Here is a 16,017-nt window from a genome sequence, read left to right as displayed (position 1 = left end):
CCAGAGGAATACATGTTAGTGACTTGAATTTGTTTTAAATGGACTTGAAATGTTTTCCTGGAACTATCAAACTGTGCAGAGTAAACTGGATAAAACCCACAAATGAAATATAATTCCTTTCTGACTTGGTGTGTGAACTTCAATAAAGCAGCTAAAATGCATGTGATAAAAGCTTATCATTAAACATGTATTACAGTTGAAGAAAATTCTCATATAATTTTATTTATAAAGCACTTAATCCTTCCTACTCCTCCAACAAAAAAATAATAAAATTATATGTTTGCTTCTAGATAAGTGAGTTTCAGCATAGGTACTTTTTCCTTCCTTTAAATACTAGGAAAGTATCTTAAGATCTAAAAATTAAAGTGTTATTTATGTATGATATTTATACTTGCTTCTAATTTAATTATTCCTCATAGCAGAATGCCAACAATCAGTATGTGTACACAAACACGTTTGCCAAAGAAACACCATGCTTTTTTTCACATACCTACTTCAAAATAATTTATTTTTTTGCTAAATATAGTATGTTACATTACTATAAATTAAATAATGAGAAACAACATCTCAATTCATTATCTTGTTTGCATAACTTCTTATAAAGTAAATAAATTAATTTTATTAGATCTGCATTTCTTAAAATCTCTTTTTACAATATGCATTCTGAAATTTACTTCTTAGTTGTAGTAGTTAATATTTACTCAGTATTAAATTCAAGGAATACATAATGAGAATTTTTTAATCCAGTATTAACATTTGAATTAAAAATGAAGTTATAACATTCCTGTCAGAAAATAAATCTTATCTTGCTGATAGGTTTAACAAAGGGTACTGGTTTTATTTACACTGGGATAGCCTTTTTTTAAAATAAATTAAATGAGATAAATCTGCCACTTAAGTTTGATGAAAATATATTTTAAAATATGATAAGTATTTTGATCAGTAACAAAATTAATGTTTTTATTTTTCAGCTATTACAGAAATTATTGATATCACACTGAGTATCCTAGTGGCCTGGGGTCATCAGTTGGTAAAGAATCCACCTGCAATGCAGGTTTGATCCCCGGACTGGGAAGATACCCCACAGAAAGAAATGGCAACCCACTTCGGCATTCTTGCCTGGAGAATCCCATGGACGGAGGAGCCTGACAGGCAAGAGTCCATGGGGTCTCGAGAGTCAGACGTGACTTATCAACCAAGCCACCACCACCATCCTGAGGCCCTGCTCTGAGCTCACTTCACCTTCCAGTGCAAGGGCCCAAGTCTTTCTGCTTCTCATTCGTTACTGCTATAAAAATAAGGTTGAGGCAAAAAGAAAATCAATGCAGGAATCTGTATTGTTCTAGCATTATGCCATTCATCAAAGGATTTAAGAATTAACTAGAGAGACAAGCATTATTTCAGAGAAACATTTTCAATAATGCTTCATTTTTTCTGTTCAACAAATCACAATAGAAAAATTATTTTATAAAAAAAAATTTATCTTCATCAATTGTATTAACAATAATAATTGCAACAACTCAATGTACAAGAAAGTTTAAATACAGCCTTATGATCCCAGGAAATAAAACATATTTTAAAACTTCAATTTCCATTCACTATTTTGTTAAGAAGTATGATAGGGTGGTTCAAAAAGAGACTTTCTGGCAAGAAAAATGTATTACATGAAGATAAAATTCTGTGGGAGAATCGGAATGGAAAGAGAAAATGGAAAGAAGTAAACTTTCCACAGGAAATTATGCATGCATTTTTCATAATGGATTATGGTTATTGAGTCAAACTGTTACGGTATTTAGACTCCTTTGGATACACTTAAAAGGGTAACCGTTTTATTTTCAAGTGTTAATATTTACAAAATGTCAGAAATTTTATTCTTTGGAACAATTTAAACCTGTGATCTAAATCCTTAAATGCCAATGTTAAACTGTGTGAGAGACATGTAGTTTTTCCAAATTCTTTAAGGGTTATGCAAAAAACAAACTTGAAGACTTACAGGTTGGATTGTGTCCCTCCACCAAATTCACGCATTTGAGTCCCAACCCCAGCACTTCAGAACGTGACCTTATTGAAGATGAGGCCTTCATGTCTGCATGCTCAGTCATTTCAGTTATGTCTGACTCTTTGGGATCCTACGGACTGTAGCCCGTCAGGTTTCTCTGTCCATAGGACTCTCCAGGCAAGAATACCGGAAGGAGTTGCCATTCCCTCCTCCAGGGGATCTTTCCAATCCAGGGATCGAACCTGCGTCTCCTGCATCACAGGCAGATTCTTTACCACTGAGCCACCAGGGAAACCCAAGGCCTTCAGAGAGGCAATCAAGTTAAAATCATCAGGGTGGGCCCTGAAAACGATTGGTGTCCTTATAAAAAGGGAAATTTGAACACAGACAGAAAAGACAATGTGAAGAAACAAGGGATAAGATAGCCATCTACAAGCCAAGGAGAAAGGCCTAGAACAGGCTTTCCCTGACCATCCTCAGAAGAAACCACCCCTGTTAACACTCTGATTTTGTCTGCCTTCCAAAGCTGTGAGAAACACACTTCTGTTGTGTAAGCCTTCTAGCCTGTACTCCTTTCTGACAGCAGCCCCGGCAAATCGTCAAAGACCACTCTCCTGGAGAAACTCGCGTGCAGTCAACGGGAGATAGACATTACTCACTCCTTGCATTTGGGGGATGGATAACTAAAACGGTGTCCCAGCATGCCCTGCGTAGTGCTGGGGATGGGTTCCTGGAAATGGGGATGCAAAGTCTGGTCTCTCTGGTCTTATCCCTTTGGATGGACCGTGAGGCCTGGCGTGCTGCAGTCCAGTGCAAAGAGTCGGACCCGACTGAGGGACTGAACTGAACTGATCCCTCTGGAGTCATGCTCCTGGATATCTAAAACTGGCAAATGCTCTTCCGTTCTTTTCAAATGTCCTAAAGGCACACAGGCTTTGAACCACAGTTTCCTGTAGCTTCTTTCCATGCAAATGTCTGGCAATCTTTGAGGTTCCAGGGAGCATCCCTGACTCACTTCATCATGCCAAAGGACTTCTGCAGTTTGTAAATTGGAGGCTAATTTTTATCCTTCACATTCTTCTAAATGTGCCCCTCCCCTCACATCTATAAAATTTCTATTTTAAAATCCAGCACGGTTCTCTCCTTTGGTCTTTTTGCAACAAGGCTGTCTCTATTTTCTATTACATTAAAGGGCAAAAGTGGCACTATCTAAAATAAATGACAGGATTTCCCTGGCGGTCCAGTGGCTAAGAATCCGCCTGCCAACGCTGGACACATGGGTTCGATCCCTGGTCTGGGAAGATTCCACATGCTGAGGGGCAACTAACCCCGCATGACACCACCACGGAAGCCTGCGCACTCCACAGCACATGCTCTGCAACGAGAAAAACCACCGAAACGAGAAACCCGAGCCCCGCGAGGAAGAGTAGCTCTCACTTCCCGCAATAATAGAAAGCCCAGGCACAGCAACAAAGACCCAGCGCAGCTAAAAATAAATATAAATTTTAAAATAAACGACAGAATTTTTTTAAAAGGTGGGTTGATGTGAAAAAATGACAGAATGGATAGACAGGCAACTATATGATAAAGTGTGTGTAGTAAATATGATAAAGGGAGTGTAGTAAAAGACCAATGGCATCATCTATGTTGGAGGAATGTGTTAAAATAAAAAAAAACTATTATAAAAACTTAAACCTTCAACTTCTCTGTATGTTTTCAAATTCTCAAAATATTGGAAAACAAAAATAAATGGCAGGCTGGCTACAGCACAGAGTAAACAACACAAATTACAGAACACATTTATTAATAACTCAGGTGACCGAGGTTGATGTCAACTGTAGTAACTCATATTAACGAAGTGTGCTTGATGCAATGTGATGAAAATGATAGTTTACCCCTGTGATTTTCTTACCACAGAGAATCCCAGTGTAATCATGAGAAAAACATCAGACAAATTTCAATTCAGGGACCATCTGAAAAATACCTGAGCAGTAAAACTTAAAACCTTCAGTTCATCAAAAACAAAGAAAACCTGAGAAAGTGTGGCAGCTTAGAGGAACCTAAGGAGGTCTGAGGACAAAATGTAATGTGGCATCGTGGATGGGACCTTGAAAGAGAAAGAGACACTGGGTAAAACCTGTGGAAATCTGAATGAAGCATGAACCTTAGTTAATAATAATGTATCAATACTGGCTAGTCCTTTGATCAAATGCACCATAGTAATGTGAGATGTCAACCCCAGGAGTGGCTCAGTATGGAGTAAACAGAAACTTCTGTTCTATCTTCACAATCTTTCTGTAATTCTAAAACTGTTCTAAAAGTTTACTTTAAAAAAACACATAAGAAGGACTTTCCTGGTGGCTCAGTGATAAAGAATCTGTCTGCCAGGGCACGAGACACGGGTTCAATCCCCGATCCGGGAAGATCCCACATGTCACAGAGCAACCAAGCTCACGTGCCACAACCCCTGAGCCTGTACCCCAGAACCTGGGAACTTCAAGGAATGAGTTCACGTGTGGCAACTAATGAAGCCCAAACACCCCAAAGTCCACCCGTGCTCCACAATGAGAGCAGCCATCGCAATGAGAAGCTTGCATGCTGCAGCTAGAGAAAAACCTGAGAAGCAGCAAAGACCCAGCACAGCCAAAAAATAAATAAGTACATAAATAGAAATTATATTTAAAAAAGTTAGCAAATAATTACCTAAAGTACTTACTGTCGCTTTGCAATTATACTATTGGTGCTGTTAGATGTATAACTCTCTAAATGCAATTGTAAGATCTTTATTTGTGAGTCCCTACAGAACAACTGCTTTTCTTTCCAATGCTGACCATTGTAGTACAAGGCAAAAGCAAGGTCAACACAGGAGTGACATGTGGAGTTAAAGCATCTAGTCAGTTCAACTGGCATCATCAACTGTGTGTGTGTGTGTGTGTGTGTGTGTGTTTAGGATGGTGAGATAGGGAGATGATATTGAACAAACAATTAAATTAAAATGGAAGTAATGGCATTTCCCCAGATTTGAACTGGTAATACGTGTTATACAAATTCAAACACATTAATAGAAAAAGTATTTTATGAGAATGCCAAGAGTATTCTTTAATTTATTTATAATAGGCATGTACGAGATTTCAAAGTGCATAGATGCTTCTATGATGCTTCTAAGACACCCATCCTTATTGCATTTTAAATCTACAGAAGAAACAGCTCTAGAAGTAATGTCCTTCGGGGAGTCAGCTTTCCCGTCACCGCCCTCCTTTGGACCCTTTGCTGGCCCAGAGCCTGCCATCTAGACACTGTTCTGTCTCCTGGAGTGTCCAGCTATCTGGTCACTGGGCTTTCTCCCTCAGCCACTTACCTCTTGCTTACTCTTTTTTTTTTTTAAACCAAAAGGCTCAGCTCTAAATTTTTATGGGTGTTTAAAAAACTAACATTTCACATTATACTGAAAACTGCAAAGCATTTCCACATATACAGTTTTATAAATGTTATTTATAAATTGCAGAATGTTATTTTTTTTTTAAATCCACAAAACTTTGGAACTGAACCTTTGAGTTGGGAAGATCCCCTGGAGAAGGGAATGTCTACCCACTCCAGTCTTCTTGCCTGGAGAATTCCATAAACAGAGGAACCTGGCGGGCTACAGTCCATGGGGTCGAAAAGACTCGGACATGACTTAGGAACTAACACTTTCGCTTTTACTTTTCACATGTGTGACCTTGTTTGATTGCCACAGAAGTCTTAGGAAATACTCCTTTCTCGGCCAAGGAAGCTGGGACACCGAGGGAAAGCTGAAGGGCGTCCCCAACTCTCACCACTGACCGTCTTTCCTCTCGTCTACACAACATCCGATTATCCTCGCAGCCCGCGGTGACTCCTCCGTCTTATAAGGTGAGCACGCACGTTCTGAGCCTCTGTTTCAAAGTGTACGCTTTTGTCTGGCTTTTTTCACCCAGCATAATTATTCTGAGATTCAGCTTGTTGCATGTATCAATAATTAACTCCTTTTTATTGCTAAGCAGTATTTCACTGTATGGGCTTCCTAAGTGGCACCAGTGGTAAAGAACTTGCCTGCCGAGGCAGGAGACATAAGAGATGCAGATTTGATCCCTGGGTCAGGAAAATACCCTGGAGGAGGGCATGGCAACTCACTCCAGGATTCTTGCCCGGAGAATCCCAAGGACAGAGGAGACTGTGGGCTATAGTCCATAGAGTCACAATGAGTCGAACATGACTGAAGCAACTTAGCATGCAGGCACGCATTCCAATGTATAGAGAGACCATAAATCGTATGTTCATCTACTGATAGGCATTGAGGTGTTTTTGCTTTGTTTTGCTTGGCTTGTTAGCTTGTTTTTTCATTTATCTGTCTGCATCCAGTCCTGGCTGCAGCACCAAGTCCTTGTTGTGGGGCCTGAGTTCTGTAGTTGTGGCCTGCAGGCTCCTCAGCGGCACTGCTCGGGCGTAGCTTCTCTGCGGCAAGTGGGACCTTAGTTTCCTCACTAGGGATTGAACCTGTGTTCCCTGCACTGCAAGGCAGATGCTTAACCACTGGGCCACCAAGGAAGTCCCTGGTCGATTCTTTATCTGTTTTGATTCAGCATAAGACACCCAGCACCTGGTACAGTGCTGAGGACACACAACTCCCTCTTTCCCAAAAATGGATGAATGAATGACGCAGGTTAGGTTCCTTGACTAAGGTGACGCAGTGATAGTTAGGAAGCAGGAACTGGGTTTCTGATTCCTGGCTCAGTTATCAGCTTCATGTGGCAACTAAATTAACAGTTGGAAAGGACTTCTGAACTGCTGTCAGCCTCCCATATCTGTTCTGGAGATGTTGGTAATGATGCCCAGCCTGTAACTCTCTTAAAAGGGTCAGTCCCTCCATGCCTGTTGGTCAGTGTGGGTGCATTTGGCCTAAGGAACTGTTACGCTCTGAGGTTATTTATGGGTGACTCCAGTCTTCAGGAATTTCAGTTGATCCAGTAATTGGCCTAAGAATTCGTTTTTGATGATTTAGCCGTGCTTCTAGTGAATTAATGATGACTAATGATAGGGATTTTGAACTGACACTCCCAGGTATTTAGCTGTTTTAAATAGCACATTAAATAATGTAACACTTAAAGTTCATGTGCCTTAAAAATATTTTATGAAAACCCAGGAGGTGAACTATAAGTGTTGGATTAGTTGCACTAAGAACTGATTTTATAGCTCGGAGGTGGGGCCAGAAGCAGTTCTTTTTCCTCTAAATGAACGTGCCCTTCACTAAAAACACAGGCTCATAATGACTGAATACGCATTCTAGCTCCCAAGCTTTCAAGACCCAGGGCCTAAAAGGGAGAAGCATGTAAAACTGAATTTAACCACGAGTAAAATTCAGATCAACTCATATTGAGAGACAGGTCTCAAAAGTATCAAGGTGATGAAAGACAAAAAGACACCGATGACCTGTCCTACATTGAAGCCAGATGACAACTAAATGCAATTGTTGATGCTGCCTTAGATGCTAGATCCTAGAAAGAACATCAGTGTGACAACTGGTAAAGTCTGAAGAAGGTCTGTCAACTAATTTAAGGCATTGTGTATATTGTTTTAACTTGTTTTGGTCACTGTGCTATGGTTGCATTTGTGGAAGCTAGAAGAAGAACATATGAAAACTTTTACACCTTGGTTACAAGACTAAAATTATTTCATGGTATAGTGTTTAAAACATCCCTAAAATGAATGAACAAACAAATTAAAAAACAGATGAATACATCCAAAGAGAGAGACACAATTTCTATGCAAAGAATGTTATAAATATTTAAAATTTCAGTCAGGTTTCAAAGCACAAAAAACAAGATGAAGGGGAAGCAGAATTGATCCTCTTGAGCCTACAGCTCCTCAAGAAAACTCAGTTTTCTTCACGTAATAGAAGAAAAACAGAGCCACTACCACTGGTCTCAGCAGATGAAATAGAAGTAGCACAGAGCAGACGTCTGACCTGTTGCCTCGGGCTGCCCTGCAGACGGCGGCCTGGAAGCCCTAATTCTCACAGGGCCTGTTGGGTACAGGCCTCTTTTTTTCTATCTCTTTAGAGTTGTCTTACACGTTCTAGTTCCTTTGCCTTTCCATGAACATTTTAGAATAATATTGTCTCTAACTACAAAATAATCTTGCTGTCATTTTGATAAGACACTATATTAAATCTGTATATCAACTTTGGGAGAACTGACTTCTTAACTGCCTTGAATCTTTCAGTTCATTAACTTGGAATATCTCTTCATTTGTTCAGATTTCATGTGATTTCTTTCATCACTGTCTGGCGGTTTTGAGCATATGAATCCTGCTAGATTTACATCAAAATATTTTAATTTTTTTAAGAATTGTAAATAGTATTGTATTTTTAACTTCAAGTTCCACATGTTAACTGCTAGTGTATAGAGATACAACAGATTTTTTTATGTTGACCTTGTATCTATACTGAAGTCACTAAACAGTTGTAGGAGATATTTGCAATATTGGGTTGGCCAAAAAGTTCATTCAGATTTTTCCATAAGTTCAGATGATCTTAAATGGAAAAATCTGAATGAATTTTCTGCCCAACCCGATTCATCCGTTGCGAATTTTTTGTGGAAAAACATGTAATCTGAAAACAGGAACACTTTTATTTCTTCCTTTCCAATGCTGACGCCATTTTGTTCCTTTTCTTCCTTACTGCACTGGCTAGAACTTCAGTTCTTTGTTGAGAGTGGGTATCCTTGCTTGTTCCCCATCCTAAAAGGAAAGTATCCAACTTTTCATCATTACGTCTGAAGCCAGCTATAAGATTTTTTTATGAACATTCTTTTACTAGATTGTAGAGTTTTCCCCCCACCCCTATTTTGCTGATTGTTTTATGATGAATGGCTGTTGGATTTTGTCAAGTGTTCATCCTCAATTGATTTATACAGATCATGTGACTTTTCTCCTTTAACTTGTTAACATGGTAGATGATGCTGACAAAATTTCACCTTGAACCAGGTTTTCATCACAGAACAAACCTGTGTTGCTCATGGTATATAATTCTTTTGTTCTAGTTCTGTGAAAAATGCCATTGGTAGTTTGATAGGGATTGCACTGAATCTGTAGATTGCCTTGGGTAGTATAGTCATTTTGAAACTATTGATTCTTCCAGTCCACAAACATGGTATATCTTTCCATCTGCTTATATCTTCTCTGATTTCTTTCATCGGCATCTTATAGTTTTCAGAGTACAAGTCTTTTGTTTCCGAGTACAAGTTTATTCCTAGATATTTTATTCTTTTTGATGCAATAGTAAATGGAATTGCTTCTAGAATTTCTCTTTCTGATTTTTTTTTGTTAGTGTATAGAAATGCAACATATTTCTGTGTACTAATTTTGTTACCTGAAACTTTACCAAATTCATTGATGAGCTTTAGTAGTTTTCTGGTAGTCTCTCTAGGATTGTCTATGTATAGTATCATGTCATCTGCAAACAGCGATAGTTTAACTTCTTTTCCAATTTCGATTCCTTTTACTTGCTGTAAAAGGATTGCTGTAGCTAGGACTTCCAAAACTATGTTGAATTAAAGTGACAAGAGTGAACATCTTTGTCGTGTTCCTGATCTTAAAGGGAATGCTTTCAGCTTTTCACCACTGAGTATGATGCTAGCTGTAGGTTTGCTGTATATGGTCTTTATTTTGTTGAGGTATGTACCCTTTAGGCACACTTTCTGGAGAGTTTTTATCATAAATGGGTGCTGAATTTTGTCAAAAGCTTTTTCTGCATCTATTGAGATGATCATATGGTTTTTATTTTTTAATTTGTTGATGTGGTGTATCACATTGATTGATTTGCGAACGCTGGAAAATTCTGGCATCCCTGGAATGAATCCCACCTAAGCATGGTGTATGATCTTTTTAATGTATTGTTGGATACAGGTTGCTATTATTTTGTTGAGGATTTTTGCATCTATGCTCATCAGTGATCCTGGCCTATAATTTTCTTTTTTTCTTTTCTTTTCTTTTTTTTTTTTTGAGGTATCTTTGTCTGGTTTTGATATCAGAGTGATGGTGATGGCCTCTTTTAAATTTCACTTAGTGTTGTTATACAAAAATAAAAATAATCTTATTCATGCATATTGCCCCAGAATGATCTTTTAAAGCATAAAAATGACTGTGTGATTACTCTGCTTCTACCTTTCAGCTACTTCCAGTCACCTGTTGGGAAAAGATCAAGCCTCATTCTGACCCAGGTCATGGCATACCCTGGCCCCTGCCTTCCTCCACACCCTATCCTAGGCTGTTTTCTCCTCATCTTCTATGCCCCTTCACCTCGTTCTCTCTACCTCCAACACTTTCCCCACCTTTTACCAAATTAATTACTGCATACCCTTCAGATCTTGGCTTAAGTTTCTGCTCTACACCAAATTGAGTCCAGCTCTTTTAATTTAGCCATTATAGTTGTATATCAATATCCTCTGCACACAATTTATATGTGATATTTAATGTCTTCCTGTCCCTCAAGATGTCAGGCTTCACATGACCAGGGGCCATGGCCATCTTAGTTTCCACAGTAATCCCCTTACCTGGTAAACAGAAGGAGTCTAAATACTTGTGGAGAAAAATGTATCAAAGAAAGTCTAAGTGGAGGGGTAAGCAAAGGTACACAGGTGGGTTTCAAGGGTCATTGTACTGGGAGACAAAGGGCAGAGTTTTGATTTTCAGATGGAATAAGGAGTGCTCTGGCTTTTAAACAAAGAGGAGCCACTGACTTCTGTACAGAGAAGGCTCCTGAACTTGCTTTTATCAATTGTTATAAACTTACATATGCATTAACATTTAATGTCTTTTTTTCCTGTGTTTTTCTCTGTAAGATGATCTTTAAGTAGCAAATATGCTTATTACTCATTTATATGTATGTATGCAAATTGATTTTATCTTCAGGGTCAACTTTCAGAAACAAAAAAGGCAGCTAATTGGGCCTTCCTTGGTGGCTCAGTGGTAAAAACACACCTGCCAGTGCAGAAGACGCAGGTTCAATCCCTGGTCCAGGAAGATCCCACGTGCCATGGGGCAACCAAGCCCACGCACCGCAACTATCGAGCCTGTGCTCTAGAGCCCGGGAACCGCAACCACATGCTGCAACTACCGAGGCCAGAGAACTCTAGAGCCCGTGCTCCACAACGAGAGCAGCCGCGGCAACGAGAAGCCCGAGCACACAACTAGGGAGATGCCCTTGCTCCCCACAGCTGGAGCGAAGCCACACAGGATGGAAGACCCAGCTCAGCCAAAGACGAATAAATAAATTTTTCTTTAAGGCAGCTAACAAAACACCTTGGTGATCTCAGAAAGTGAAGATCAGAAATTACACTCCAAAATTTTGCGAATGACTTTGCAAAGGCAAATCTCAGATCTTTCTAAATCTGCTGTGTTATCTCGTGTAGCTGTATTTGATTCTGATGAAATCTCTCTTCCTCATTTTCTGAGTCAACGCTTTCCTGAAACTGCTCTCATTTCTGTTCCACTCCATCCTTTTGTCTTTCCCACACCGTACTCATAGGCCTTCCCCAGGGTCCCGCCCCCCCCACCTTTACCCCTCCTTACTCTTCTGGTCCCAGACTGACCATCTCTTCACCCAGTATCCCCCTGGGGATAACTCCCTCTCTGGTGATTCTCAATGATCCTGACCTCCAGGATCCCTGGCCAGGGGCCAAGTTCTGCAGCTGCCTTCAGGACCGCAGGATCTCCCAAGTCCTTTTATTCAGACCCCTCTGCAGTCCGCTCCGTTGTAATATAGGATGGATAGAGAAATCCCTGGCTGTGTCATATGTAGATGGTCAGATTTCATTGCTATTAATTCCCCATAAAATCTTTCTCCTGAAGAAAAGATGAGTCCCAATACACTCAGTACAATTCAGCTCTACCTCTGGGAAGGAGCTATTTTCTTCTACTCTAAGATCGAGAGTCCTGAGAAAATGATTCACATTTCCCTAAGAAAATAAATCTCAGTTCAAGCTCAGAAGCATTTAACCACAGGTTCATCATAAGCATTTAAAAGATATTGATTACCCGGATAACATCGACATCCGTTTCTCCCCAGTTACTGAGTACTCCGCTGATTCAAGGGAATGTGCACACTGTAATAATAGCTAGCCTATGACCGCAAAGTAACATTTCTCATTTTCTCCTTATTGCAAGATTAGCTAAAATAGGTGTGAGTGTAGTGTAAGATTCAGAAGTTTTTTTTTTAAAGTTCCAGCTGCTTTCGTTTTGCTCTCTTAAATCTCTCCATTGTTTGTCTTTCTGGATGCGTAGGTTCCCTATGCACATGTCAGCAACTCCAAAATTTACATTTCTAGCCTTGACTTCCCTCCTGAATTCTACCCCCCAAGTTCTGTCTGCTTGACAGCGCTTCCTGCTTGAAAATTAACTGAATTCCTTGAAAGCAAGAGCAATATCAGATTCCATTTTATATCCTCCATGCCTAGTACAAGGCCTACTACAGAGCAGACACTCACAGATGTTAAGAAAATGAATAGATGTTTTGTAAAACTGCAAGATTGTGGAATAACACCGGTGGAAAGCACTAACAGTCAAATACATTGGCACAGGTAACTATTACTTTTTTAAGTAACAGAAACAATAACCGACACTTGCATTACACTTGAAGATATGTTAAGATTGAAATAATGGATCAATATCTTAAACTTAATTTATCACTGTCTTACACAATGTGGCTGCAAACTTAGCTGCTACTACTACAAACTAATAAATTTACTCTAGTCCCTGTCTCTGAGACACACAATATTTATTTCTTTGCTTCTTTGTAATCCTTTTCTTCTAAAACTGTATTCCTATTTACTCTTATTTAACTTTTCTTCAAAGTGATCCATCTATACTCCCACTTTCTGTATAAAGCATTCCCTTAGCATTCAAGCCAACATATCCCTCTTTATCTTCTCAATTCGTAAAACCGATGGTCTAACTTCCTAATGGAGAATCAAGATACAGTCATATGTCTAAATTCAAGCTCTAGCACATTCTATGCAAACCTTTCAGTTACTTAACTTTCCTGAACTTTGTTTCCTAATCTGTGGAGAAGAGATTCTAATATCTACCTCAAAAGATTCTCAAAGGTTACATGAAATAATGTTTATAAGGAATTTAGCTAGCATGTCTTAAGTACTTTATGAAGAGTAGCTATACTGTTATTATATGGCACATAATATTTGTCACCTTACTTTGATGTGGACTTTCAATATATATGTCATAACTCCCTAGATTGGAGGTATTTCTTTGTAATTCTTTTATCATCAAGAGCTGCGCCTTACTGATGTCCTTGCTGATTTATTTAATCATGACAGTTATTGTTGCTGTTATTGTTATTATAAGAGGCTTGTAGAATATTTTACAGTGTATAAAGCACACTTTGATGCACATTATCTCAATTTATCTTTATAACCATCTAGTGAAATAGGCCAGGCAAATATTGTTAGAACCTATAATTTACTGGATAAAAAATATTTCAGAGGACTCTCACTTGCATTCAAATTGAATTATCTAGTACTACACTTGTTCTTCCACTCTAAACATGTATAAACCTAGACAAAATGTATGAAGCAAGTGTTTTTAGTTACTGGAACATAGGCGTACAAAACTGTAATCACTGAAAAAACAAGAGCAAGTACTATGAGCGTGACAATTTGACCAGCTTTCTTCCTGGAGGCAATTTCTGGAGCTTGACAAGGGAACCCAGGCGGAGCATGGCAGTCTCAGTGATTTGAGAATACAGATGTCTGAACCCAGGGGGGCTAAAGCCATATAAAGAACATATCAGACAAAGTAGAGGAGAAAACAGAGATACACAGAGAAAATGCTTCAGGGATTTGAGCAGGGCTACCCTTGAATTTTTGCTGAGTATTAAGTGTCCATAATAATCTAGACATTGCTAGGATAACAGGTGGGGAAGGAAATGGCAACCCACTCCAGTGTTCTTGCCTGGAGAATCCCGTGGACAGAGGGGCTTGATGGGCTGCTGTCCGTGGGGTTGCACAGAGTCGGACACAACTGAAGCAACTTAGCAGCAGCAGCAACAGCATAATAGGAAAATATTATGAATGATTTTATGCCAATAAATCTAATGGCAGAGGTGACATAGACAAATTTCTTGAAAAACAAAAATTGTCGAAACTCAAGAACTAAATCATCTTTATGGCTTTTTATCTAATAAAGAAGTTGAGGCTGATGGAGAAGTCATGTATCTTGATTATGACAAACATATCCATTTATCAAACCTTACGGGCTTCCCAGGTGGCACAGGGGTAAAGAGTCCACCTGCCAGTGTAGGAGATGTGGGTTTGATCCCTGAGTTGGGAAGATCCCCCGGAGGAGGAAATGGCAACGCTCGCCAGTATTCTTGCCTAGGAAACCCCGTGGACAGGGGAGGCTGGTGGGCTACAGTCCATGGAGTCACAAGAGTCAGACACAACTTGAGTGAGCATAACACAGCTCACCATATGAGTCGGACACAGCACCTAAACAACATGAACTGTACACTTAAAATGGGTACATTTATTGTATGTAAATTATACTTCAATAAAGTTTATTTAAAAGGGGGGAGAGAGGACGGAAGCGCAGAGGATTTACTTGATTTACTGAAGACCAGGCCCAAAGCAAGGTGCTCTGATTCCCAGTAGCCCGCTTTCCCCACCAGACCACCATGCCTTGGTGTTACCATGCGGGAAATGCAGTCCTTACGCTCTTGGAGATGAGAAAAAGCAACCACATCTGTTCAGAAATTGCCACTGGTAATCTCTTTCTAACCTAATTTCCCAAACTTTAACGCAATCTGCACTCTGATCTCTGCTCAGGGCATAACACACACATAAACCCGGGGAAAGCGCCCAGGCTGGGGTAGACCTGATGGCTGCCCATGGGAGTGCAAGTACTTGGAACCTCCCCTTTGTCTCTCATTGCTCTGCACCCCACTCCTGCACCGCACCCCGGAGTCGGAGCTAGGACTCTGCTCTCCCAGTTGATGGTCCTGGGCTCCTGCCACTACACTAGAACCAACATCAGCTGTGAATTAGTAGTGTTCAGCCCTAAACTCACAGTTTATATGGACATATGCTTTAGAGACACTGGATGAAACGGACATCTAATTCATTCCACAGCTTCAAGGCAGAAAGCCCTGCCTCTGCTTTATCCTCCTCCCATTAACATATATATTAACCAGATTAGCAAGCTATCAGCAGCACTCAGTCCTGGGAGCCTGGTATAGTTCATTCGGGGCATTTCAGTCTCCTGACTGTGCATTTCAGTGAGAGCGAGGCAAGCTGAAAAGAGAGAAGGCAAGAGGGTGAGCGTAGGGCATGGGCAAGGACGCGCACGCCAGGACAGGATAGCACAGGATCTGAGGAATGTGGGGCACGCCGAGGCATCTAAGAGAGGGCACCCAAAACTGGGGGAAGGAAAAATGCCTCAAGCAAGCAGCTGCTGACTCTCGTGTTTCCCTTAGAGCAGGGGTCAGGGCAGTTTGGCGGAAAGTACAGGATTTTCAAAACCAGACGAATCTTGTTCAAGTGCTGCTTAGCTTCGGAGTAGACTCGAGCAGGTGACTTAACCTCTCTGAACTTCCATTTCCTCACTCTGCCATGAAAATAAAGTCTTCCTCATGTTATTAGAAGACCTAAAGGGCCACGACGCATGAAAAAGCCACGATGCCTGTTTTGTTCTTCCCTTTCTTCTTTTTTCCTCCATCCCCTCTTCCTAACTCCCTCAATATATGAAAAGTAGAGATTGAAAAGACCCTAAAATCCTCTACGAAAACACCCTCCTTTTACAGGTGAGCGAAGCAGAAGACTGCCTGTGATCCCACTGCTGGCCATTGGTGGTGCTGTGATCCCCTGAATATAGTGTGATCCCCTGAATATAGTGTGATCTTTCCACACCAGGGCCGGGGGGAGGGTGGGGGTGGGGGGTAGGATGGGGGAGCATGTAATTGACTTAGAAATTCTAAATCCCAGTTTCCAAAA

At 40.2% G+C, this 16,017-nt stretch overlaps 1 long non-coding RNA gene across 1 annotated transcript; it reads left to right on the top strand.

Annotated features, from left to right (window-relative positions):
* Positions 1-706: 706 nt before the first annotated feature.
* Positions 707-14,228, top strand: LOC139031606 (uncharacterized). Its single transcript, XR_011484108.1, has 2 exons — positions 707-5,890; positions 10,928-14,228. It is a non-coding gene; the product is annotated as an uncharacterized lncRNA (long non-coding RNA).
* The last annotated feature ends 1,789 nt before the right edge of the window (positions 14,229-16,017 follow it).

Source organism: Odocoileus virginianus, chromosome 27 (genome assembly GCF_023699985.2).
Source record: "Odocoileus virginianus isolate 20LAN1187 ecotype Illinois chromosome 27, Ovbor_1.2, whole genome shotgun sequence".
Classification (NCBI taxonomy): domain Eukaryota; kingdom Metazoa; phylum Chordata; class Mammalia; order Artiodactyla; family Cervidae; genus Odocoileus; species Odocoileus virginianus.
The sequence above is the reverse complement of the archived record's forward strand: the minus strand, read 5'-3'. Positions and strand labels throughout refer to the sequence as shown.